The following is a 25,223-nucleotide window of genomic DNA, read 5'->3' as shown; positions in this document are numbered from 1 at the left end:
TTTCATTCCATTCCAAAGGAAAGGCAATGCCAAAGAATGTTCAAACTACCACAAAATGCACTCATATCACATGCCAGCAAAGTAATGCTCAAAATTCTCCAAGCCAGGTTTCAACAGTATGTGATCTGTGAAATACCAGATGCTCAAGCTGGATTTAGAAAAGGCAGAGGAACCAGAGATTAAACTGTCAACATCCGTTGGATTATTGAAAATGGAAAAGAATACCAGAAAAATATCTACTTTTGTTTTATTGATTAGGCCAAAGCCTTTGACTGTCTAGATCACAACAAACTGTAGAAAACTCTTCAAGAGATGGGAATATCAGGCCACCTTTCCTGCCTCCAGAGAAATCCTTATGCAGGTCAAGAAGAAACTGTTAGAACTGGACATGGAGCAAGAGACTGGTTCCAATTTCGGACAGGAGTACGTCAAGGCTGTATATTGTTACCCTGTTTGTTTAACTTATATGCAGAGTACATCATGAGAAACACTGGGCTGGATGAAGCACAAGCTGAAATCAAGATTTCCAGGAGACATATCAATAACCTCAGATATGCAGATGACACCACCCTTATGGCAGAAAGTGAAGAGGAACTAAAGAGCCTTTTGATGAAAGTGAAAGCCAGTCAGTCAGTTCAGTCGCTCGGTCGTGTCCGACTTTTGCAACCCCATGAACCGCAGCAGACCAGGCCTCCCTGTCCATCACCAACTCCCAGAGCCCACCCAAAACCATGTCCATTATGTCAGTGATACCATCCAACCATCTCATCCTCTGTCATCCCCTTCTCCTGCCTTCAATAGTTCCAAAAAGCAGGGTCTTTTCAAACGAGACACCTCTCCACATAGGTGGCCAAAGTATTGGAGTTTCAGCTTCAACATCAGTCCGTCCAATGAACACCCAGGACTTATCTCCTTTACGATGGACTGGTTGGATCTCCTTGCAGTCCAAGGGACTCTCAAGAGTCTTCTCCAACACCACAGTTCAAAACCATTGATTCTTCAGTGCTCAACTTTCTTTATAGTCCAGCTCTCACATCCATACATGACTACTGGAAAAACCATAGCCTTTACTAGACAGACCATTTTTGGCAAAGTAATGTCTCTGCTTTTTAATATGCTATCTGGGTTGGCTATAACTTTCCTTCCAAGGAGCAAGTGTCTTTTAATTTCATGGCTGCACTCACCATCCACAGTGATTTTGGAGACCAGAAAAATAAAGTCAGCCACTCTTTCCACTGTTTCCCCATCTATTTGCCATGAAGTGATGGGACCAGATGCCATGATCTTAGTTTTATGGATGTTGAGCTTTAAGCCAACTTTTTCACTCTCCTCTTTCACTTTCATCAAGAGGCTCTTTCGTTCCTCTTCACTTTCTGCCATAAGGTTGGTATCATCTGCATATCTTAGGTTATTGATATTTCTCCTGGCAATCTTGATTCCAGCTTGTGCTTCCTCCAGTCCAACGTTTCTCATGATGTACTCTGCATATAAGTTAAATAAGCACAGTGACAATATACAGCCTTGATGTACTCTTTTTCCTATTTGGAACCAGTCTGTCGTTCCATGTCCAGTTCCAACTGTTGCTTACCAACCTGCATACCGGTTTCTCAAGAGGCAGGTCAGGTAACCTGGCATTCACATCTCTTTAAGAATTTTCCACAGTTTATCGTGATCCACACAGTCAAAGGCTTTGGCATAGTCAATAAAGCAGAGATAGATTTTTTTTAAAAAACTCTTTTGCTTTGTCGATGATCCAGTGGATGTTGGCAATTTGATCTCTGATTTCTCTGCCTTTTCTAAAACCAACTTGAATATCTGAAAGTTCATGGTTCACGTATTACTGAAGCCTGGCTTGGAGAATTTTGAGCATTACTTTGCTAGCATGTGAGATGAGTGCAATTGTGTAGTAGTTTGAGCATTCTTTGGCATTGCCTCTCTTTGGCATTGAGATGAAAACTGACCTTTTCTAGTCCAGTGACCACTGCTTAGTTTTCCAAATTTGCTGGCATATTGAATGTAGCACTTTCATAGCATCATCTTTGAGGATTTGGAATAACTCAACTGGAATTCCATCACCTCTAATAGCTTTGCTTGTAGTGATGACTCCTAAGGCCCACCTGACTTGACATTTCAAGATGTCCGGCTCTAGGTGAGTGTGAGTGGTCACACCTTCATGATTATCTGGGTTGTGAAGATCTTTTTTTGTACAGTTCTTCTGTGTTTTCTTGCCATCTTTTCTTAATATCATCTGCTTCTGTTAGGTCCATACCATTTCTGTCCTTTATTGAGCTCATTTTTGCATGAAATGTTCCCTTGTTATCTCTAATTTTCTTGAAGAGATCTCTAGTCTTTCCCATTCTATTGTTTTCCTCTATTTCTTTGCATTGGTCACTGAGGAAAGCTTTCTTATTTCTCCTTGCTGTTCCTTGGAACTCTGCATTCAAATGGGTATATCTTTCCTTTTCTCCTTTGCCTTTCACCTCTCCTTTTCACAGCTCTTTGTAAGGCCTCCTCAGACAGACATTTTGCGTTTTTGCATTTCTTTTTCTTGGGGATGGTCTTGTTACCTGTCTCCTGTACAATGTCATGAATCTCCACTCACAGTTCATCAGGCAATCTATCAGATCTAGTCCCTTAAATATATTTCTCACTTCCACTGTATAGTCATAAGGGATTTGATTTAGGTCATACCTGAATGGTCTAGTGGTTTTCCTCACTTTCTTCAATTTAAGTATGAATTTGGCAATAAGGAGTTCATGATTTGAGCCACAGTCAGCTCCCAGTCTTGTTTTTGCTGACTGTATAGAACTTCTCCATCTTTGGTTGCAAAGGATTTAATCAATCTGATTTTGGTGTTGACCATCTGGTGATGTCCATGTGTAGAGTCTTCTCTTGTGTTGTTGGAAGAGGGTGTTTGCTATGACCAGCATGTTCTCTTGGCAGAACTCCATTATTCTTTGCCCTGCTTCATTCTGTACTCCAAGGCCAAATTTGCCTGCTATTCCAGGTGCTTCTTGACTTCCTACTTTTGCATTCCAGTCGCCTATAATGAAAAGGACATCTTTTTTTGGGTATTAGTTATAGAAGGTCTTACAGGTCTTCATAGAACCATTCAACTTCAGCTTCTTCAGTGTTACTAGGTGGGGCATAGACTTGGATTACCATGATATTGAATGGTTTGCTATGGAAACAAAAAGAGATTATTCAGTCGTTTTTGAGATTACATCCAAGTACTGCATTTTGGGCTCTTTTGTTGACTATGATGGCTACTCCATTTCTTCTAAGGGATTCTTGCCCACAGTAGTAGATATAATGGTCATCTGAGTTAAATTCACCCATTCCAGTCCATCTTAGTTTGCTGATTCCTAGAATGTAGAAGTTCACTCTTGTCATCTCCTGGTTGACATCTTCCAATTTACCTTGATTCATGTACCTAACATTCCAGGTTCCTATGCAATATTGCTCTTCACAACATCAAACCTTGTTTCTATCACCAGTCCCATCTTCAACTTTGTGTTGTTTTTGCTTTGGCTCCATCCCTTCATCCTTTCTGGAGTTATTTCTCCACTGATCTCCAGTAGCATATTAGGCACCTACTGACCTGGGGAGTTCCTCCTTCAGTGTCCTTTTTGCCTTTTCAGTGTCATTTTGCCTTTTCATACTGTTCATGGGGTTCTCGAGGCAAGAACAATGAAGTGGTTTGTCATTCCCTTCTCCAGTGGACCACATTCTGTCAGACCTCTCCACCATGACCGTCTTGGGTGGCCACACATGGCATGGCTTAGTTTCATTGAGTTATTCAAGGCTGTGGTCTGTGTGATCAGATTGGCTAGCTGTCTGTGATTGTGGTTTCAGTCTTTCTGCCCTCTGATGCCCTCTCTCAGCGCCTACCGTCTTACTTGGGTTTCTCTTACCTTGGACGTGGGGTATCTCTACAGCTGCTCCAGCAAAGCACAGCCACTGCTCCTTATCTTGGATGTGGGGTAGCTCCTCTCGGTCCCACTCGTGCACCGTCACAGCCTAGGAGAGTGAAAAAGCTGCCTTAAAACTCAACATTCAAAAAACAATGATCATGGCATCCAGTCCCATCACTTCATGTCAAATAAATGGGGAAACAAAGGAAAGAGTGACATATTTTAATTTAGCGGCTCCAAAATCACTGCAGATGGTGACTGCAGCCATGAAATTAAAAGATGCTTGCCCCTTAGAAGAAAACCAATGACCAACTTCAACAGCATATTAAAATGTAGTGTCATTACTTTGCCGACAAAGGTCCATCTAGTTAAAGCTACAGTTTTTTCTAGTAGTCATGTATGGATATGAGAGTTGGACTGTGAAGAAGGCTGAACACTGAAGAATTGATGCTTTTGAACTGTGGTGTTGGTGAAGACTCTTAAGAATCCCTTGGACTTCAAGGAGATCAAACTAGTCAATCCTAAAGGAAATCAGTCCTGAATATTCACTGGAAGGACTGATGCTGAGTCTGAAACTCCAATACTTTGACCACCTGGTGCGAAGAACTGACTCTTTGGAAAAGCCCCTAATGCTGGGAAAGGTTGAAGGAAGGAGGAGAAGGGGACAACAGAGGATAAGATGGTTGGATGGCCTCACTGACCTAATGGACATGAATTTGAAGAAGATCTAGGGGTTGGTGATGGACAGGGAAGCCTGGCGTGCTGCAGTCCATAAGTTTGCAAAGAGCTGGACACGACTGAAAGACTGAACTGAAGTGCATTATTCACAAATAAAAGCACTTTATTCATTGGCACTAACAAATACCTGGAATTATAGCTGTTTTAAGGCCAATATGTTTCATTATTATACTTGTCATGCTGAAGGTAAATTTTACTTTAGTGATAAAAATGCAAGTTTTTCAAGTCTTAACATGAGTTCTTTTGACATACGGAAATAACAAGTACAAAACACCATAATGGCTTTGTTCCCTAACTTTACATAAGTTTCCTTGAGGTCATGAATAGTTGTATTATTAATAACAAAATCTGGCATTTATTATTGCAAAAATTTGGACCAACACTGTATTTAGTAATTTTATTACAGAATTAAATGATTCACTGGATCTTATGAACTGTGGTTTCAACACTGCAATCCTTTTCTCTTCCCCTAGATTCCCAGCTTCTTGTAGAGGTTCATGTGAGTTTGAATGCTAGACACCATACACAGTCGAAACAAGCCACTTGAAGTGTGTAGTTTGCTAAGCCTGAGTGTTATACTTTTCAACTAGTATTAAAAAAACAACTGCCTTTTCAACAAAGCTTATTACTTATGCCTTATCTCTTAAATAATTACAGATATGTACCAATGAGATCTTTTTTATTTAATTAATTTATTTATTTTAATTGGAGCCTGATTACTTTACAATATTGTGGTGGTTTTTGTCATACACTGACATGAATCAGCCAAGGATGTACATGTGTCCCCCATCCCAAACCCCCTCCCACCTCCCTCCCCATCCCATCCCTCTCAGTTGTCCCAGTGCACTGGCTTTGAGTGCCCTGTTTCATGCATCAAACTTGGACTGGTCATTGATTTCACACAAAGTAATATACTGGTTTCAATACTTTCTCAAATAATCCCACCCTTGCCTCCTCCCACAGAGTCCAAAAACCTGTTCTTCATGTCTGTGTCTCTTTTGCTGTCTTGCATATAGGGTCATTGTTACCATCTTTCTAAATTCCATATATATGCATTAATATACTGCACTGGTGTTTTTCTTTCAGACTTACTTCACTCTGTATAATAGACACCAGTTTCATCCACCTCATTAGAACTGATTCAAATGCATTCTTTTTAAAAGTTGAGAAATAGTCCATTGTGTATATGTACCATGGCTTTCTTATCCATTCATCTGCCAATGGACATCAACGTTGCTTCCATGTCCTAGCTATTGTAAACAGTGCTGTGATGAACATTGGGGTGCATGTGTTTCTTTCAATTCTGGTTTCCTTGGTGTGTATGCCCAGCAGTGGGATTGCTGGGTTGTATGGCAGTTCTATCTCCTTTTTTTTTTCCCTAAGGAATCTTCACACTGTTCTCCATAGCAGCTGTACTAGTTTACATTCCCACCAGCAGTGTAAGAGGGTTTCCTTTTCTTCACACCCTCTCGAAACTTATTTTTTGTAGACTTTTTGATAGCAGCCATTCTGACTGGTGTGAGGTAGAACCTCATTGTGGTTTTGATTTGCATTTCTATGATAATGAGTGATGTTGTGCATCTTTCCATGTGCTTGTTAACCATCTGTATGTCTTCTTTAGAGAAATGTCAATTTAGTTCTTTGACCCATTTTTTGTTTGGGTCATTTATTTTTCTGGTATTGAGCTGCATGAGCTGCTTATATATTTTTGAGATTAATTCTTTGTCAGTTGCTTTGTTTGCTATTATTTTCTCCCATTCTGAAGGCTGTATCTTCACTTTTCTTATAGTTTCCTTTGTTGTGCAAAAGGTTTTAAGTTTAATTAGGTCCCATTTGTCTATTTTTGCTTTTATTTCCATTACTCTGGAAGGTAGGTCATAGTGGATCTTGCTGTGATTTATTTCAGAGAATGTTTTGACTATGTTTTCCTCTAGGAGCTTTATAGTTTCTGGTCTTACAATTAGATCTTTAATCCATTTTTAGTTTATTTTTTTGTATGGTGTTAGAAAGTGTTCTAGTTTCATTCTTTTACAGGTGGTTGACCAGTTTTCCCAGCACCACTTTTTAAAGAGATTATCTCCCCTCCATTGTATATTTTTGCCTCTTTGTCAAAGATAAAGTGTCTATACATGAGTGGATTTATCTCTGGGTTTTCTATTTTGTTCCATTGATCGATATTTCTATTTTTGTGCCAGTACCATACTGTCTTGATGACTGTAGCTTTCTAGTATAGCCTGAAGTCAGGCAGGTTGATTCCTCCAGTTCCATTCTTCTTTATTGCTTTGGCTATTTGAAGTTTTTTGTATGTTCATACAAATTGTTGCATTATTTGTTCTAGCTCTCTGAAAAATACCATTGGTAGCTTGGGTAGTATACTCATTTTCACTATATTGATTCTTCTGATCTATGAACATGGTATATTTCTGCCTCTATTTGTGTTATCTTAGATCTCTTTCATCAGTGTTTTATAGTTTTCTATATTTAGGTCTTTTGTTTATTTAGGTAGATTTATACAAAGGTCCGTCTAGTCAAGGCTATAATTTTTCCAGTGGTCATGTATGGATGTGAGAGTTGGACTGTGAAGAAAGCTGAGTGCCAAAAAATGGATGCTTTTGAAATGTGGCGTTGGAGAAGACTCTTGAGAGTCCCTTGGACTGCAAGGAGATCCAACCAGTCCATCCTGAAGGAGATTAGTCCTGGGTGTTCATTGGAAGGACTGACGCTGAAGCTGAAGCTCCAATACTTTGTCCACCCCATGCGAAGAGTTGACTCATTGGAAAAGACCTTGATGGTGGGAGGGACTGGGGGCAGGAGGAGAAGGGGACGACAGAGGATGAGATGGCTGGATGGCATCACCGACTCGATGGACATGAGTTTGAGTGAACTCCAGGTGTTGGTGGTGGACAGGGAGGCCTGGCGTGCTGCAATTCGTGGGGTCGCAAAGAGTCGGACATGACTGAGCGACTGAACTGAACTGATTCCTAAGTATTTTATTCTTTTTGTCACAATGGTGAATGGGTGTGTTTCCTTAATTTCTCTTTCTGTTTTCTCATTGTTAGTGTATAGGAATGCAAGGGCTTTCTGCATGTTAATTTTATATCCTGGGACTTTATTGTATTAATTGATTAGCTCTAGTAATTTCTGGTGGTATCTTTAGGGTTTTCTATGTCAAAGATCATGTCCTCTGCAGTTAGTGAGAGTTTTATTTCTTCTTTTTCAATCTGGATTCCTTTTATTTCTTTTTCTTCTCTGATTGCTGTGCCTAAAACTTCCAAAACTATGCTGAATAGTAGTGGTGAGAGCAGGCACACTTGTCTTGTTCCTGACTTTAGGGGAAATGTTTTCAATTTTTCATGATTGAGGATAATGTTTGCTGTGGGTTTACCATATATGGCTTTTATTATGTTGAGATATGTTCCTTCTATACTTGCATTCTGGAGAGTTTTTATCATAAATGGATGTTGAATTTTGTAAAGGCTTTCTCTGCATCTATTGAGATAATCATATGGCTTTTATTTTTCAACTTGTCAATGTGATGTATCACATTGATTGATTTGCAAATATTGAAGAATCCTTGCATCCGTGGGATAAATCCCACTTGGTCATGATGTAGGATCTTTAATATGTTGTTGGATTCTGTTCGTGAGAATTCATTGAGGATTTTTGCATCTATGTTCATCAGTGATATCGGCTGTAGTTTTCTTCTTTTATGGCATCTTTGTCTGATTTTGGTATTAGGGTGATGGTGGCCTCATAGAATGCATTTGGTGGTATACTTCCTCTGCAATTTTCTGGAAGCATTTGAGTAGTATAGGTGTTAGCTCTTCTCTAAATTTTTGGTAGATTCATCTGTGAAGTCATCTGGTCCTGGGCTTTTGTTTGTTAGAAGATTTCTGATTACAGCTTTAATTTCCATGCTTGTGATGGATCTGTTAAGATTTTCTATTTCTTTCTGGTTCAGTTTTGGAAGGTTGTACTTTTCTAGGAATTCTACCATTTCTTCCAAGTTGTCCATTTTATTGTCATATAGCTGTTGGTAGTAGTTTCTTAAGATTCTTTGTATTTCTGTGTTGTCTGTTGTGATTTCTCCATTTTCTTTTCTAGTTCTGTTGATTTGATTCTTTTCTCTTTTTTTCTTGATGAGCCTGGCTAATGGTTTGTCTGTTTTATTTGTATTCTCAAAGAACCAGCTTTTGGTTTTGTTGATTTTTGCTGTAGTCTCCTTTGTTTCTTTTTCATTTATTTCTGTCTAATTTTTATGATTTCTTTCCTTCTACTAACCCTGGGGTTCTTCATTTCTTCTTTTTTTTAGTTGCTTCAGGTGTAATGTTAGGTTATTTATTTGGTTTTTCTCTTGTTTCTTGAGGTGAGCTTGTATTGCTATGAACCTTCCCTCTAGCACTACTTTTACTGAATCCCACAGGTTTTGGATTGTCGTGTTTTCATTTTCATGTGTTTCTATCTGTAGTTTTATTTCCTTTTTTATTTCTTCCATGATTTGTTGGTTATTCATAAGTGTGTTGTTTAGCATCCATATGTTTGTATTTTTAACTATTTTTTTTTTTTTTTAGTCAACATCTAATCTTTCTGCATTGTGATCAGAAAAGATGCTTGAAATGATTCCAATTTTTTGAATTTACCAAAGTTAGATTTATGGCCCAGGATGTGATCTATCCTGGAGAATGTTCTGTGTGCACTTGAGAAAATGGTGAAATCCATTGTTCTGTGGTGAAATGCCCCACAGATATCAATTAGGTCTAACTGGTCCATTATATCATTCAAAATTTGAGTTTCCGTGCTAATTTTCTGTTTGGTTGATTTAACCATTGAGTTGTGAGTGGTATATTAAAGTCTCTCACTATTATTGTGCTACTATTAATTTCCCCTTTCATACTTGTTAGCATTTGCCTTACATGTTGAGGTGCTCCTATGTTGGTTGCATGTATATTTATAATTGTTTTATCTTCTTCTTGGATTGATCCTTTGATTGTTATGTAGTGTCCTTCTTTGTCTCTTTTCACAGTCTGTATTTCAAAGTCTATTTTATCTGATATGAGTTTTGCTACTCCTGCTTTCTTTTGGTCTCTATTTGCATGAAATATCTTTTTCTAGCCCTTCACTTTGAGTTTGTATGTGTTGCTTAGTTTGAGCTGGGTCTCTTGTAGATGGCATATATAAAGGTCTTGTTTTGGTATCCATTCAGCTAGGCTTTGTCTCCTGGTGGGGGCATTCAATCTATTTACATTTAAGGTAATTATTGATAAGTATGGTCCTGTTGCCATTTATCTTATTGTTTGGGGTTCGAGTTTATACACCCTTTCTGTGTTTCCTGTCTAGAGAAGATCCTTTAGCATTTGTTGAAGAGCTGATTTGGTGGTGCTGAATTCTCTCAGATTTTGCTTGTCTGTAAAGCTTTCAATTTTTCCTTCATATTTGAATGAGATCCTTGCTGGATATAGTAATCTGAGTTGTAGTCTTTTCTCTTTCATCATTTTAAGTATGTCCTGTCATTCCCTTCTGGCCTGAAGCGTTTCTATTTAGCAATCTGCTGTTATCCTTATGGGGATCTCCTTTTGTGCTATTTGCTGCTTTTCCTTTGCTGCTTTTAATATTTGCTCTTTGTGTTTGATCTTCATTAGTTTGATTAATATGTTTATTGGGGTGTTTTGCCTTGGGTTTATCCTGTTTGTGACTCTCTGGGTTTCTTGGATGTGGGTGGCTATTTCCTTCCCCATTTTAGGGAAGTTTTCAATTATTGTCTCCTGAAGTATTTTCTCATGCCCTTTCATTTTGTTTTCTTCTTCTGGGACTCCTATGATTCAAATGTTGGGGCGTTTAACATTGTCCCAGAGGTTTCTGAGTTCATCCTCACTTTTTTTAATTCTTTTTTTTTTCCCTCTGCTTCATTTATTTCCACCATTCTATCTTCCTCTGCACTTATTCTGTCTTCTGCCTCAGTTATTCTACTGTTGATTCCCTCCAGAGTGCTTTAGATCTCAGTTACTCCATTATTCATTATTCATTGACTCTCTTTTATTTTTTTCAGGTTCTTGTTAAACATTTCTTGCATCTTCTCAATCCTTATCTCTAGTCTATTTTTCTGTAGCTCCATTTTGTTTTCAAGATTTTGGATCATCTGTACTATCATTACCCTGAATTCTTTTTCAAGTAGACTCCCTATCACCTCCTCTTTTGTTTGGTTTGGTGGGCATTTATCATGTTCCTTCACCTGCTGAATATTTCTCTGCCTTTTCATTTGGTTTAGATTTCTGTGTTTGGGGTTCCCTTTCTGTAGACTGGAAGTTCGTGATTCCTGTTTATTGTGGGTGGGTTTGGACCAGTGACTTGTCAAGGTTTTCTGGTTGGGCAAATTTGTGTCGGTGTTCTGGTGGGTGGGGCTGGATCTCTTTTCTCTGGAGTGCAGAGAAGTGTCCAGTAGTGAGTGGGGTGTCTTTGGGTTTGGCATGGCTTTGGGCAGCCTATCTTTTAATGTTCAGGGCTTTGTTCCTGCTTTGCTGGAGAATTAACACAGCATGTCTTGCTCTGGAAATTGTTGGCTCATGGGTGGAGCCTGGTCTCAGTGTAGTTATGGAGGCTTTTGGGTGAGCTTTTGTCTATTACTGTTCCCTGGAATTGGGGGTTCTCTGAAGTTCTCAAGTTTTGGAGTTAAGCCTCCTGCCTGTAGCTTTCAGTCTTATTCTTACAATAAGCCTGGAGACTTCTTCATCCATACAGCACAGATGATAAAGCATCTAGATTAATGATGAAACAATTTTCCATAGCAAGGGACATGCAGAGAGGCTCACAGAGTTACATGGAGAAGAAAAGAGGGTGGGAGAGAGATATAGATGGAGAGAGGGAAGAGATAGAGGTTACTAGGAGGAGAAGAGGGAGAGTCAAAAAGGGAGAGAGCAATCTAGCCAGTAATCAACTCCCTAAGTGCTCTCAACAGTCTGGAACACCCAGAGAGATTCACAGAGTTACATAGAGAAGAGAAGGGGGAGGGAGGAGATAGAGGTGACCTGGGGGAGAAAAGAGAGAGTCAAAAGAGGAGAGAACAATCAAGCCAGTTATCACATCCCTAAGTGAAAATGGAAACTGAAGATTATATGCTTAAAGGTACAAACTTGATAACAAATACCAAAAAGCAAATATTAAAAATATAGAGTAGAGGTTAGACTCTCAAAAAAACAGTATTAAAAATACCAAACAAAATCAGTCACAAAAATTATTATATATATATGTATATGAAATTTTCTTTAAAATTGTATCTTTTTTTGCAAGGTAATAGTAGGTTATAAAAATGAAAATTAAAGGAGTAATAAGGATCTTAAATTTTTTAAAAAGTGAGAATAATAAAAATATATCTAGGAATTTCTCTGGAGCTATTGTGGGCAGTGTGGGGTCAGTTCAGTTTCAGATAGTTCCTTGTTCCAGCTTGTACTTTTTCTCAAGCTCTATAGGCCCCTTCCGATGCTTAGTCAATGTTAACTACAGGGATTTAATCTGTTGCACCTGTCACTTCCAGAGTGGATCCTTCTTATTTTTTTTATTTTGGCTTCCTCTTTTTGGAAGTCTCTTCAGTGTCTAATTTCCACCCTCACACAAGGAGAAAAACGTGGTCACTTATTTAGGCTTACTTGTTCAGTTGTGTTGTGGGGAGGGAAGAATACTGCAAACAAATATCACTGACGTCTGTGGGGAGTGCTCACAGTATATGGACCACACTGGGTTTACCCCAGCTCAAGGTAGCATGTGCTTCCTGGGTCTACACTGCTCAGGCTCCAGGGTGCTCTGCAGGGACATTGTCCAAAGTGGGCCCTGCATTTCCTGCACTTCCCAGGTCTAAGCCGCTCAATTTCTTGGGTACTCCACAAGCGTAGACTCAGCTGGGCATGAGTTTTGTGCACTTCCCAGGTCTGAGCAGCTCAAATGACCAGGTGCTTAGCCAGCACACAGTCCCTGGTGGGCCGTGTGTCTAATCGCCTCCCCAGTCCCTGCCGCCCAGTTTCCCAGGTGTGCCGTGAATGCACCATCTCAGGTGTGCCGAGTGTCTCCTCTGGGGAGCTGATCACAGGCTATGACCCTCTTGACAGATGTCAACTGTCCAAGATCGCAGGAAGACACGGTTAGCCACTGGGAGCCTACTCACACTTTGGTGGAGGATGTTGGTCTCCAAGGCTAAGACTGCAGCAGCTCCTTGCTTTCTGGCCCTGTCTGTTGTGGTCATGCCTCTCTGCCTCTGGTGGAGGGGAGAAGGAGCCTGTATGCAGCCTGTAAGCTCTTTTTTGGCATTCACCCAATCCTTTGTTCTGTGAGCAGTCCAGGCTGCATGTTAGAGACTTCTGTGGGCAAGTTCTCTTTTATTTTCTCTATGACAATCCCACAGTTTGGGTTGCTATCTCACATTAGCTCCCTCAGATTGTCCTCAGGACATTCAGGCCCCCTGGTCCTTACCTTCAGTTCAGTTCAGTTCAGTCACTAAGTCGTATCTGACTCTTTGAGACCCCATGGACTGCAGCATGCCAGGCCTCCCTGTCCATAACCAACACCTGGAGTTTACCCAAACTCATGTCCATTGAGTTGGTGATGCCATCCAACCATCTCATACTCTGTTGTCCCCTTCTCCTCCCACCTTCAATCATTCCCAGCATCAGGGTCTTTTCAAATGAGTCAGCTCTTCTCATCAGGTGGCCAAAGTATTAGAGTTTCAGCTTCAACTGTTCCTTCAAATGAACACTCACAATTGATCTCCTTTAGGATGGGCTGGTTGGATCTCCTTGCAGTTCAAGGGTCTTAAGAGTCTTCTCCAACCACAACAGTTCAAAAGCATCAATTCTTCTGTGCTCAGCTTTCTTTATAGTCCAACTCTCACATCCATACATGACCACCGGAAAAACCATAGCCTTGACTAGACGGACCTTTGTTGGCAAAGTAATGTCTCTGCTTTTCAATATGCTGACTAGGTTGGTCATAACTTTCCTTCCAAACAGTAAATGTCTTTTAACTTCCTGGCTGCAGTCAACATCTGCAGTGATTTTGGAGCCCCAAAAAATAAATTCTGCCACTGCTTCCCCACCTATTTGACATGAAATAATGAGACCGGATGCCATGATCTTAATTTTCTGAATGTTGAGCTTTAAGCCAACTTTTTCACTCTCCTCTCTCACTTTCATCAAGAGGTTCTTTAGTTCTTCGTCACTTTCTGTCGTAAGGGTTGTGTCATCTACATATCTGAGGTTATTGATACTTCTCCAGCAATCTTGATTCCAGCTTGTGCTTCATTCAGCCCAGTGTTTCTCATGATGTACTTTGCATATAAGCTAAATAAGCAAGGTGAAAATATACAGTGTCACCACATTAGTGGTTCAGTGTTAGAACTCTCGCCTCCCACGCGGGAGACTCGGGTTGAATTCCCCGCCAAGGCACCATATGATGGTCCTTACCTTTAGCACCAATTACGCAGACCACACCTCCCTGTCCAACCCCAGAATGATGGTGGTGGAAACGAAGTTCTGGGCTACTTCTCCACTGGCAGTTATGTTAGGTGCATATTCTGTGGGTTTGTTTTTTTTTTTTAATCTCCCAGTTATGTTGCCCTCTGCGATTCCAAAACTCTCCACATACCTGCCTTTGAGAGCATTTCCTACTGTTTCGAAACTTCTCCTCTTTCACGACTCCCTCCCCAGGACAGGTCTTCATCCCTAAATTTTTGTCTCTTTTGGTCTTTTATATTTTGTCCTATCTCCTTTTGAAGAGAACAGACTGCCTTTCTGGGTGTCCAGTATCCTCCACCAGCGTTCAGAAGTGGTTTTGTGGAAGTAGCTGAGCATTCAAATGATCTTTTGATGAATTTGTGGGGGAGAAAGTGGTCTCCCTGTCCTATTCCTCTGCCATCTTGGGACTGTCACCCCAATGAGATCTTTGTATTATAGTCAGTAGATTACATTCCAGTGGCATAGAAGATACTCTGAACCTCAGACAATAAAAACAATTGATTTCAGCATCAGAAAAAAAAAAAAAAAGTAAACATATAAAGTGAATGGAAGTTTCAGTGAATTATATTTAATTTTTAATACATCTTCTTTAAAGAAGAAGGAAGGCTTGATTTGGAACATTAATCTTCAGAATAAGTTCAAACAAGCATGTACATCAATGTTTCATATAAGTAGAGTTCACTCATCTTGTCAAGTCAGTAACATGTTGCAACTCAAATCAAGATAAGCAAAACTTGATTTCTGATAGTTTATAAATTTAAACAAGCTACCTTCAAATGATACCTATTAATACTGCTTTCTGTGCTTTCTTGGTGGTTCAGTAATGAAGAATCCGCCTGCCAATGCAGGTGGGTTTGATCCCTGGGTCAGGACAATTCTTGTAGAAGGAAATGGTAACCCACTCCAGTATTCTTGCCTGGGAAACTGCATGGACAGAGGAACTCAGCATTCTACAGTCCATGGCATCACAAAAGAGCCAGAAATGACTTTGTGACTAAAGAACAATAAAATACTGCCATTTTTCAATATCAATTTAAAATCTGTCATTAATATATTATTGTGAATTTATTTGAGTTCAAATAAAAGCAAAACTGAATAATAGTCAAGGAAGGAAATATTCTACAATATTTCTTCTGTTCTTTAGCTTAGAAACAAAAAACTAACACTTTTTGTGATAGAAAATGTATGTACAACAATCTTTTAGTGACAAAACTTATAGAAGTTCAGGAAAAAATGTAAGTGGACTCTCTCTAGGAAATTTGAGTAAATATAGAATTAGAGAATAAAAATCTGTGGCTTTTCACCAGTAGAAGGACAAAGGTCATATTTATCAGCAAAGGAAAATAGCATGGCCATTCCATAAGCTAGGTGTAGAACTGTTTATAACAGAGAAAATAGAAAAAATTTTTTCTTACCTGAAGCTTTTATTTGTTTTTCTGTTGTTCTTTAGATCTTGGAGATGTCATTAAGTTGCCAACCCTCTGCTGCATTTGCTGACTGTTCACTTAAAACAGAATATGTACAGAAGTAATTGTATGTGAGCAGGTACATGATCTGCTGGATGAGATATCATATGATAATAATATTGGTTAAATCAGTTTGAATATCTTATGATAATTACAGAGTAGCTAACATTTGTTTGGAACAGGAAGCACACTAATTGTTTCATATACACTATTACATTTAATATCCACAATGAAACCATAAGGTAGCCAGCTTTTTCTCAATTGAATAATCATATGGCATAGCTAGAAAGGTTAAACTAGGTACTAGGGTAAACTTAAATAAGAGGTTTAGCCAAGTTAGCAAATCTCAAATTCCATTTTCTTAACCTCTACAAGGGGTTGTGAAAATAATGAATGAATTTCAAGCTAATAAAACCTTTTTAAACAAATAATGCCACAAGAAAAAAAAAAAAAGAAATAGCATGTCAGCGTTGTTGTTGTTGTTTTTAACATGAAAGTGAAAGTCACTCAATCGTGTCACTCTTTGGGATCTCAAGGAATACACAGTCCATGGAATTCTCCAGGCCAGAATACTGGAGTGTGTGGTCTTTCTCTTCTCCAGAGGATCTTCCCAACCCAGGGATCAAACACAGATCTCCTACATTGTAGCCGGATTCTTTACCAGCTGAGCCATCAGAGAAGCCCAAGAATATTGGAGTGGGTAGCTTATCCCTTCTACAGTAGATCTTCCTGACCCAGGAATCGAACGGGGGTCTCCCGCATTGCAGGTGGATTCTTTACCAGCTGAGCTACCACATGCTTGAGTTTTATTCATAGCCACTCTATAACTGTTCATCCTTTCCTAGCCTTGATTTTGACACATGAAATGAGGGTTGTTTTTCCTAGGACCTCATGGTTTTTCCCTGTAAAATTCTGCAATTTTCTTAGGGCATCTGAGGATGATTTTCTGAGATCTCGGTGTTAAAATTTTATGCGTCTTACTTTTATGTCATAGATTGAGTTAGAGATTACACTGATATTTAGTTATTTCTTTTCAAAATCAGGTGATTTAAAAATTACATTTTAGAAGGGAGAGGCTTGTACATGTATTCTGCTACATATTTAAACTCTAGATATTAATACATCTATGGATCTTTGCTGTTACAAGGAATGGCATTCACTGTGTACATTTGAGTGTGTACATCAGAGATAGCTTTAATTCACTGGTCCACTGTATTATTCTCAGATATATATCTCAATATTCTTCAGATTTGGGAGAATATTTCCTTGAACATGAATCAGGACTTTTTCTGTCAGCCAGGCTTTACTTTCCTGGGAAACCACACTACTGTCAATCTCAGACAGTTTTCTGTATGGAATGGTGTTTCTGCTCTTGGTTTAGACTCATAGGACTTTCTTTTTTTTTTAAGTGACTTCAGTGAGATTCCTCTCCACACTTTATCAAGATTTCAAACTGCACAGCTAATCTTGTCAAAGCTGTTTTCTTCTTGCTAAATATAAGGTCTGCAATCTGTTTGACACTAATCAGATGAATGGGTAATGTTCTTAGGATCTACAAACTAAATTTCCCTTGAACAATACAATATGAGACAATACAATGCAAACAATAAATCACTGAATCAATGATGCTAGCTTTCTGTATGTATAAGAATCTCCTTGTCAAAATAGCAAAATCTAGCACATAACTTTAATTACTGAAAACCAATATGAACAGCATAATATGAACAGTCATACATTTAGCAAAATTTCAAGAAGTACAGAATGATGGGTATGTTTGCTTCTTGCATATTAAACTGAAATTTTAAACAGCTTTTATCAAAACAAAACTTTCTACTTCAAGTAGACACTTTCAATGTCTTCTAATATATATTTAGGTATTTACTTGATGGGTATTACATGACTTTCTCCTGAATCATCTGAACTATTTCTTTTCTTAGAGCATTAAAATGTGTAATTTTAATTTATTTCTTTGTCCTTTTGAGATAAATGTCTTTTTAAAAGGCTCTTTCCAGTTTTGTAACTCAAGACTGTCTTTCACCTTTTGCAACCTCATGGACTGCCTACCACCAGCCTCCTCTGTCCATGGAATTTCCCAGGTAAGAATACTGAGGTGAATCACCATTTCCTTCTGCAGGGGATCTTCCCAACCCAGAGACTGAACCACCATCTCGTGCATTGGCAGGTGGATTCTTTACCACTGAGCCTTCAGGGAAGCCTGAGGAGGACAGATGAGCCTGAGGTGCCACAGTCCATGGAGTTGTAAAGAGTTGGGCACAACTTAGCAACTGAACAAAAACAACAACCACTGTTTTTTCTCAAAGACCTGAGAGCCATCCCTTCTAAAGTAATCAAGGAGGAAGCAGTCCCTGTGTGACAGTCTCTACAGCAGGGTAGGAGACCAACTTCAGCCTAACCTGGAGCCTTGCTTCAAGTTGCAAAACTACTTTTAGTGATGAAGATAGGAGAAATTTTTCTTTTCTTTGGGCAAAGCTAATTATCAAACACAAATGGCCTAATCACAGAGAAAAATATTGGCTAACTTGGGAACCACTTAATGTGGTAGACATATCCAATTGATCAAGCTCCCACCCAGTATCCCCCAGTAATTTTCCACTAGCTCACTCCAGTATTTAAAATCTTTTTGCTTTTTCTTTCCGTGGAGCTGTGTATGCAGGCTTTATCTGTGCTGTCTCCCCAGCTGCTGGCAATAGGATCAGAATAAAATCAACTTTTGTTTACTCATCTTGTTCTGTGTGATATTTTTTCAACATATTTTCTTAACTATAAACTCTAAGGAAATGTTATGTTAGTAATATTACTGATAGTTCTTGATTTGGGATATTTCATATTCCATATCTATTATGGATAAATCCTGATAATATGAATATTCTACTGATATGAGACTGATATGGACAAAGGTCCATATAGTCAAATCTACAGTTTTTTGAGTAGTCATGTACAGATGTGAGAGATGGACCATAAAGGGGGCTGAGTGCCAAAGAATTGATGCTTTTGAATGGTGATGTTGCAGAAGACTCTTGAGAGTCCCCAAGAAAGCAAGGAGATCAACCCAATCAATCCTAAAGGAAGTCAACCCTGAATATTCCTTGGAAGAACTGATGCTAAAGCTGAAGCTCCAATACTTTGTCCACCAGATGTGAAGAGCTGACTCATTGGGAAAAAAAAAAAAAAAAAAACCCTGATACTGGGTAAGACTGAGACAAAAGGAGAAGAGGGGACAGAGGATGAGATGTTTAGATAACATCACAGATGTTAATGAACATGAATTTGAATAAACTCCAGGAGATAGTAGAAGACAGAGGAGCCTGGTATTCTGCAGTCCATAGGACTGCAAAAATTTAGACCTGACTTATCAACTGAACAAGAGCAACATAGAGAAATACTTTATTTGCTTATCTGGGTATCAGTTTCTGAGAATGCCAACTAAATCAAATCTTGTATTTGTCTATTGTTCCCTCTGTCTGCTAAGCCCCTGCCTCATACCCCTTAGTACTCTGGACTTGGTGCATTTGTTACTTCCTCAAGATTCTGAATATTGTTCTGAATCTAAATAATTATAGACTAAAAATATACTTTCAGCTAACTTTCCATTTAAATGATTCCTCTTCATTCTTCTAGTTGCATTATAAAAAATTAGTTCAATATCATGTCCTTAGGAAAGCTTTGTCTGAGGCCTTTGGTTGCTGCTGCAGGTCTTTGTAATGTGTATACACATTCCACTTTATATTCTTTTAGAGCAATGCAATTTCGCAATTCCTTTGTCTGTGAAAAGATAAAGGAAAAAATAAATTATTTCTGTAATTATATAAAATAAAAATGCAGGATATGCATGTAATACCTGATTTGGGGATTATTATTTACATTTCTTATCCCTACCAGTCTATAAACTCTGAAAACACAAAGGCAATGTTTGCTTGTTCTGTAGTGTAGCTCTCACTTTCAGTCTTTGGTAAGGAGTAGGCCTCAGATGACTACTTAGTAAATGAAGGAATGTTAGAAATGGATACTGATCATAAACCTTTGGTTTCTGATTTGTCAAGCAAAGAAAGATGTTAATAATCAAGAGAAACTCAATCTACTCAGTTGGCACACATGCAGTCTCTTGAATATTAAGTATTTCATTTTTGATATCTAAGTTAAAATAATTAATTTCACAGTTAATTACAGCTATTTTTTTAAAAACATCCTATTTTCAATATTGAAGCAAACATGAATCTGTGGCCTAGGAGCAATGCGGTCGTCATCAGTACCATATGTAAAGATGTTATCTGATAGAGCAAAAAAGTAGAAATTAAAACTGATATTAAAGAATACTTAAATTTAAAAAATCAGAATTTATAGGTATACTCTTAAAGGGCATGTTTGCAATCAATTTAACAGACAATCATAATAAGCCAAGGTTATCAGGTAGGAAAATAATATCTTTGATTTGTTAAAATATTCTGCTCTTAAGTTTAAAGGAGATGAATACAAGTGTGAAATCTCTTGGTTTATTGACTTATATGATTAATGCTATAAATGTTCATATCCTTTTATGTATTGATAGTAAAATTATATGTTCAGAAACAATGGTCTATGACACTATCAACATAATTTATACTGTGCAATCCAAATACATGATTAAACACCATAAGTTAAGCACCTTAAAGTTTATTCACCCATTATTTTATAGCCTAGTCTCTTGACTAGGGAGCACTTCATTTCAACAGCTAAAATGTAGCAGTGGTCATAAGTCAGACGGTTATCAGAGAAGCTTCTGCTCAGTTGTTCCCAGAGGAGAGTTCATTTATCTCTCATTGAGCTGTAGTTCACACACAGAGGAATTAACCAATCTACTGCACACTTTAGTTATCGAATCCTGGAAGCCCCAGAGCGACAGAAACAGATATGGAACCTGGGACAGAAATGTCTTCATTATCATTTATGACCAAAGCTTCCATATTACTTTAGTATCAGGGAAGACAAATGACTATGCATTCTTTTCTGAATGTTTACAAATGAGAATAATAAATGTCTGTGTTGTTACTAGATTGAGAAAATAACATACTTTTAAAGTATGCTCTATCTCTTTTTAGATTTTTTTTAATCTGATGTTTTATGATAACGATGTTTTGAGTATGGGAATAGATAATAAAACAGGCTCTGAAACTAAAGTATTTTAAACATATAAAGGAAAATGACATGGTACCCATATATGATGTAAGCTTTAAGGTTGCACTTACATAAATACCTCTTCTGATTTTCATTTGGAGTTTAACTGGTTTTAGAGATTTATTTTTCTGAACTGAAAATAGTTCTGGCATTTAATTTTGTTTCTATTTTATAAATGTCTTCATAAAAAGGAAAATCTTCAACTGTTATCTAGCATTTGTCCTAGTTAGACTCTTAAGAAGAAAGTACAAAGATTGATTAAAGTTTTGCTATGGAGTTCTCAGCACAATATTTCAGTGAAATTCTAATGAGCTTATTTATATAAAATGCATTTTAATCTATAGTGCAAAAAGCGTATCTACACTAGTTCAATATTTATGTAGAGAAATTGAGTTAAAACCTACACATTGACCAAGATATTAATAGAATTTTTTTTTCTATTATAAACAAAAAGACATATTTTGTCTTTTGTACTAGTATGTTATTTTTAAATGATTTTTTTGAGGTAGACTATTTTAAAAGTATTAAATTTGTTAAAATATTGTTTCTGTTTTATGTTATCAGTGTTTTGGCTGCAAGACATGTGGGATATCTTAGTTCCCCAACCAAGGATCAAACCTGTATCCCTGTGATGGAAATTAAGTTGAAACCTACACATTAGGTAAATTCTTAACCATTGGACCACCAGGGAAGCCCCTTGCATTATACTTTAAATATCCATCTCCATCAATACATGATGGAGGTTCTGATAAACAATTCAGCCCATTTACAATGATACATGTAGATAAATAGCATACATATACAGCATGTATATATATGTATATACACATATATTTGCTTATATGTGCTTATACTTGCTTATATATACACATACATTTGCACATATGTATTTATGTGGATAGAAATATATATGTATATGTAATGCTCTTGCTATTACATATGAATTAAAATTTATGTGTGACTCTGATTCACTTTCAGTTCTGAGCATTTGAAATTAAACAAATAACCCCGACAATGCCAATATAGTTTCCTATTACTTAGTTGTATCCATTTTAAAATCATAAGTTCCATGTTGTTTGTTATTGCAAAACTTGGAGTATGCCAGAAAAATTATTAATTAAAATCAACTCAAAATGAAAACAATGTATAAAAGAAGGTGATTATGCCACAATGTTATGAAATTATTCATAGGAAACAATAACGATGGAAAATCTTCATAGTTCTTGTTATATTAAAAAAAAAGGAAAAGAACGTGATTGTTTTCTCGATTTTTCAGAATAAAAGACCTCATGTTTATGATTAAAAAGGATATACTTCTAATAAAAAGCAAGTGTAGATAATGTTTGTATTTTTGTAATTGTATAATTGTATATTTATACAATTTAGATAACTGTATATTTGGTGAGTGAAAATGTAGCGATTTTCTATGGCTGCTGAAACTAATTACTACAAACTTGATGGCTTAAAAAAATAGAAATTTATTAAAGTGGTATTGATTTTAATATTTCCATAAATAGAAAAAAAAACGCATTCCAATTTCTCTGTAGTTTGAGGTGGAAAGTGACTCTAAGTCATGTTAATAACCATCTTTTAAAATAAATGTAAGTTTAAAATCAGATGATTATAAAGTGGAAAGCCTATATTGAAAGATGAACCTTGGCACAGCATACCACACAGAATTCACTCCATTCTGACAAATATACATGTTAGCATGTAAAACCTAAAGGGAAAGTAATTATTCCTTCAAAGTTTGAGCAGTTGTTAGTTGCTAAGTCGTGTCTGGGTCTTTGCAAACCCATGGACTGTAGTCTGCCAGGCTCCTCTGTCCATGGAATTCTCCAGGCAAGAATGCTGTATTCTGTAGCCATTCCCTTCTCCAGGGAATCTTCCTGATCCAGGGATCAAACCTGGGTCTTCCTCACTGCAGGCAAATTCTTTCCTGTCTGTGCCACCTCGGAGGGAATGTCAAAATTCAAGCCATTTTATTTACAGTGTAATAGGAATTAATATAACAGTTTCTGACTTCAACAAACATTTTAAAGATATTTATAATTTTCTAATTGTAAAAATGATATGATCTCATTATATACATTTTATTTGTAAGTATTTATTTTGCAACCTCTGTGTACTAGGTAATGTTATAGACTCTGGATATCCACTGTCATGAACAAATTGTCTACCTACCCCTATGAAGGATATATTATACTGAGCAAAGCAAATAAAATAAAAGACATATCAAATAGTAAAAATTTTAACCAGCTTTAATCAGTTTAAACATTTCCATTTTTTTTTTTTTTGCATTCTTGTCAAGAGGCACATTCACTAACATTGAACATGCACAGAAAAGTTATAACTCTCAATTTTACATGATTTTATTTAATTTTATGGACAAAATGTATTGTGGTTCTAAAATTCCAAATATCCTTCTTAAACTCAAGAATGTTTTACTGTGACAACTTAAACTATAAAATACAAAAAAAAATAATTTAAATTATATTGCTAAGCTTAATATCCAATAGGAGAAAATGCATTATGTACGATATAGACAAAGGTTACTATGGTAACCATCTGATTCATGAAGTCAAAGAATCTTTTCTGCAGTAATACTACATGCTATCTAGATCTTAATTAGAAGCTTCCCAAGAAGTCATAACTTATGAAACTTCTTATTTTTCATTTCATATTCTATCGACTGCATATATAAAAATAGTGCCATGTCTTCTGAGCTTATTACATGTTATGGTATTTATTATTTAAGAAATAAATCAAAGTTATAAATAAGTACACAGACTAGAAAAAGTATGTACAAAAATAGGTTCATCAAAGAAGCAATACTTTTATTCAGAAAAATGTTCCCTTTCTTGAACACACTTTCTATCATAGCCATGTTGCTGTAGTTTTAGTCACTCAGTCATGTCTGATTCTCCTATGACCACATGGACTGTATCCCACCAGGTTCCTCTGTCCATGGGATTCTCCGGGCAAGAATACTGGAGTGCATTGCCATTTCCTTCCCCAGGGGATCTTCCTGATCCAGGGTTCAAACCTGCATCTCCTGCATGGGCAGGTGGATACTTTGAGAGAGTTAACTCAGGCAGGTGGATAGGAGTCCAAGTCTAAGACCCCTTTAAGGAGGAGGTGAACATTCTTTATTTTTCACATTTCTTTTGCCTTAGACATGTAGGCCTCACAAGCAGCAGTATCTCTCATTCAAGGATATACTTTTTTGAGCTCAGAATATATGTTATGGGAGAAGGTCTGGTTAAAACTTCCACAGCCTTGAGCTCTGTGTTAACTCATTCCTTCTGGCTAATCTCATGCTGATGTCATCCCAGGATGTATGTTAAGGAAAAAAGTCTGGGCAAGATTTTCACAGCCTTGAGATATTTTTTTCTATTCTCAGCAAGCCAACTGAAAAGTAAGTATATAACACTCTGCTCAAGTCAATGATGCTGATGATCATTCTAGCACCTTCTGATATCTATGTCAGAAGCTTTTTCTGTCACTATAGCCTTAATAAAATTTCTACTATACAAAATTCTGAGTGACCGAGACTGTCTTTAGTCCCGGAGTTAAACCTTCTTCTTTGGAGACCATGAATCTGGTGGAACACTGTAAGCTTTCATCTATCATCCTGGTGGCAAAGCTAAAGCTTTCATCATGGACGCTTGTCTGGGATCCTCAAGACAAGGTATAAAGCATTCAACTTTACCACTAAGCCACCAGGGAAGCTCGGCATAACTGTAGATAATAGACTTTAAAAAGTGGTCTCATACAATAAGCCTCATGCTGCATGACATACAAGTGATGGAATTTTGAAATCCACATTTCAAAATTCCAAAGTTCAGTTCAGTCGCTCAGTCGTGTCAGACTCTTTGCATCCCCATGAACTGCAGCACACCAGGCCTCCCTGTCCATAAACAACACGCGGAGTCCACCAAAACCCATGTCCATTGAGTCAGTGATGCCATTCAACCATCTCTCCTCTGCCATGCCCTTCTCCTCCAGCCCTCAAATTGTCCCAGACTCGGGGTCTTTTCAAATGAGTCATCTCTTTGCATCAGGTGGCCAAAGTATTGGAGTTTCAGCTTCAGCATCAGTCCTACAACGAACACCCAGGACTGATATCCTTTAGGATGGACTGGTTGGATCTCCTTGCAGCTCAAGGGACTCTCAAGAGTCTTCTCCAACACCACAGTTCAAAAGCAGCAAATCTTTGGTGCTCAGCATTCTTTATAGTCCAACTCTCACATCCATACGTGACCACTGGAAAAGCCATAGCCTTGATTGGAAGACCTTTGTTGGCAAAGTAATGTCTCTGCTTTTTAATGTGCTTTTTAATGTGTCATAGCTTTCCTTCCAAGGGGTAAGTGTCTTTTTTTTTTTTCCACCAATTATTTTTATTAGTCGGAGGTTAATTACTTTACAATATTGTA

This window comes from Cervus elaphus, chromosome 31 (genome assembly GCF_910594005.1).
Source record: "Cervus elaphus chromosome 31, mCerEla1.1, whole genome shotgun sequence".
Classification (NCBI taxonomy): Eukaryota; Metazoa; Chordata; class Mammalia; order Artiodactyla; family Cervidae; genus Cervus; species Cervus elaphus.
The sequence above is the reverse complement of the archived record's forward strand: the minus strand, read 5'-3'. Positions refer to the sequence as shown.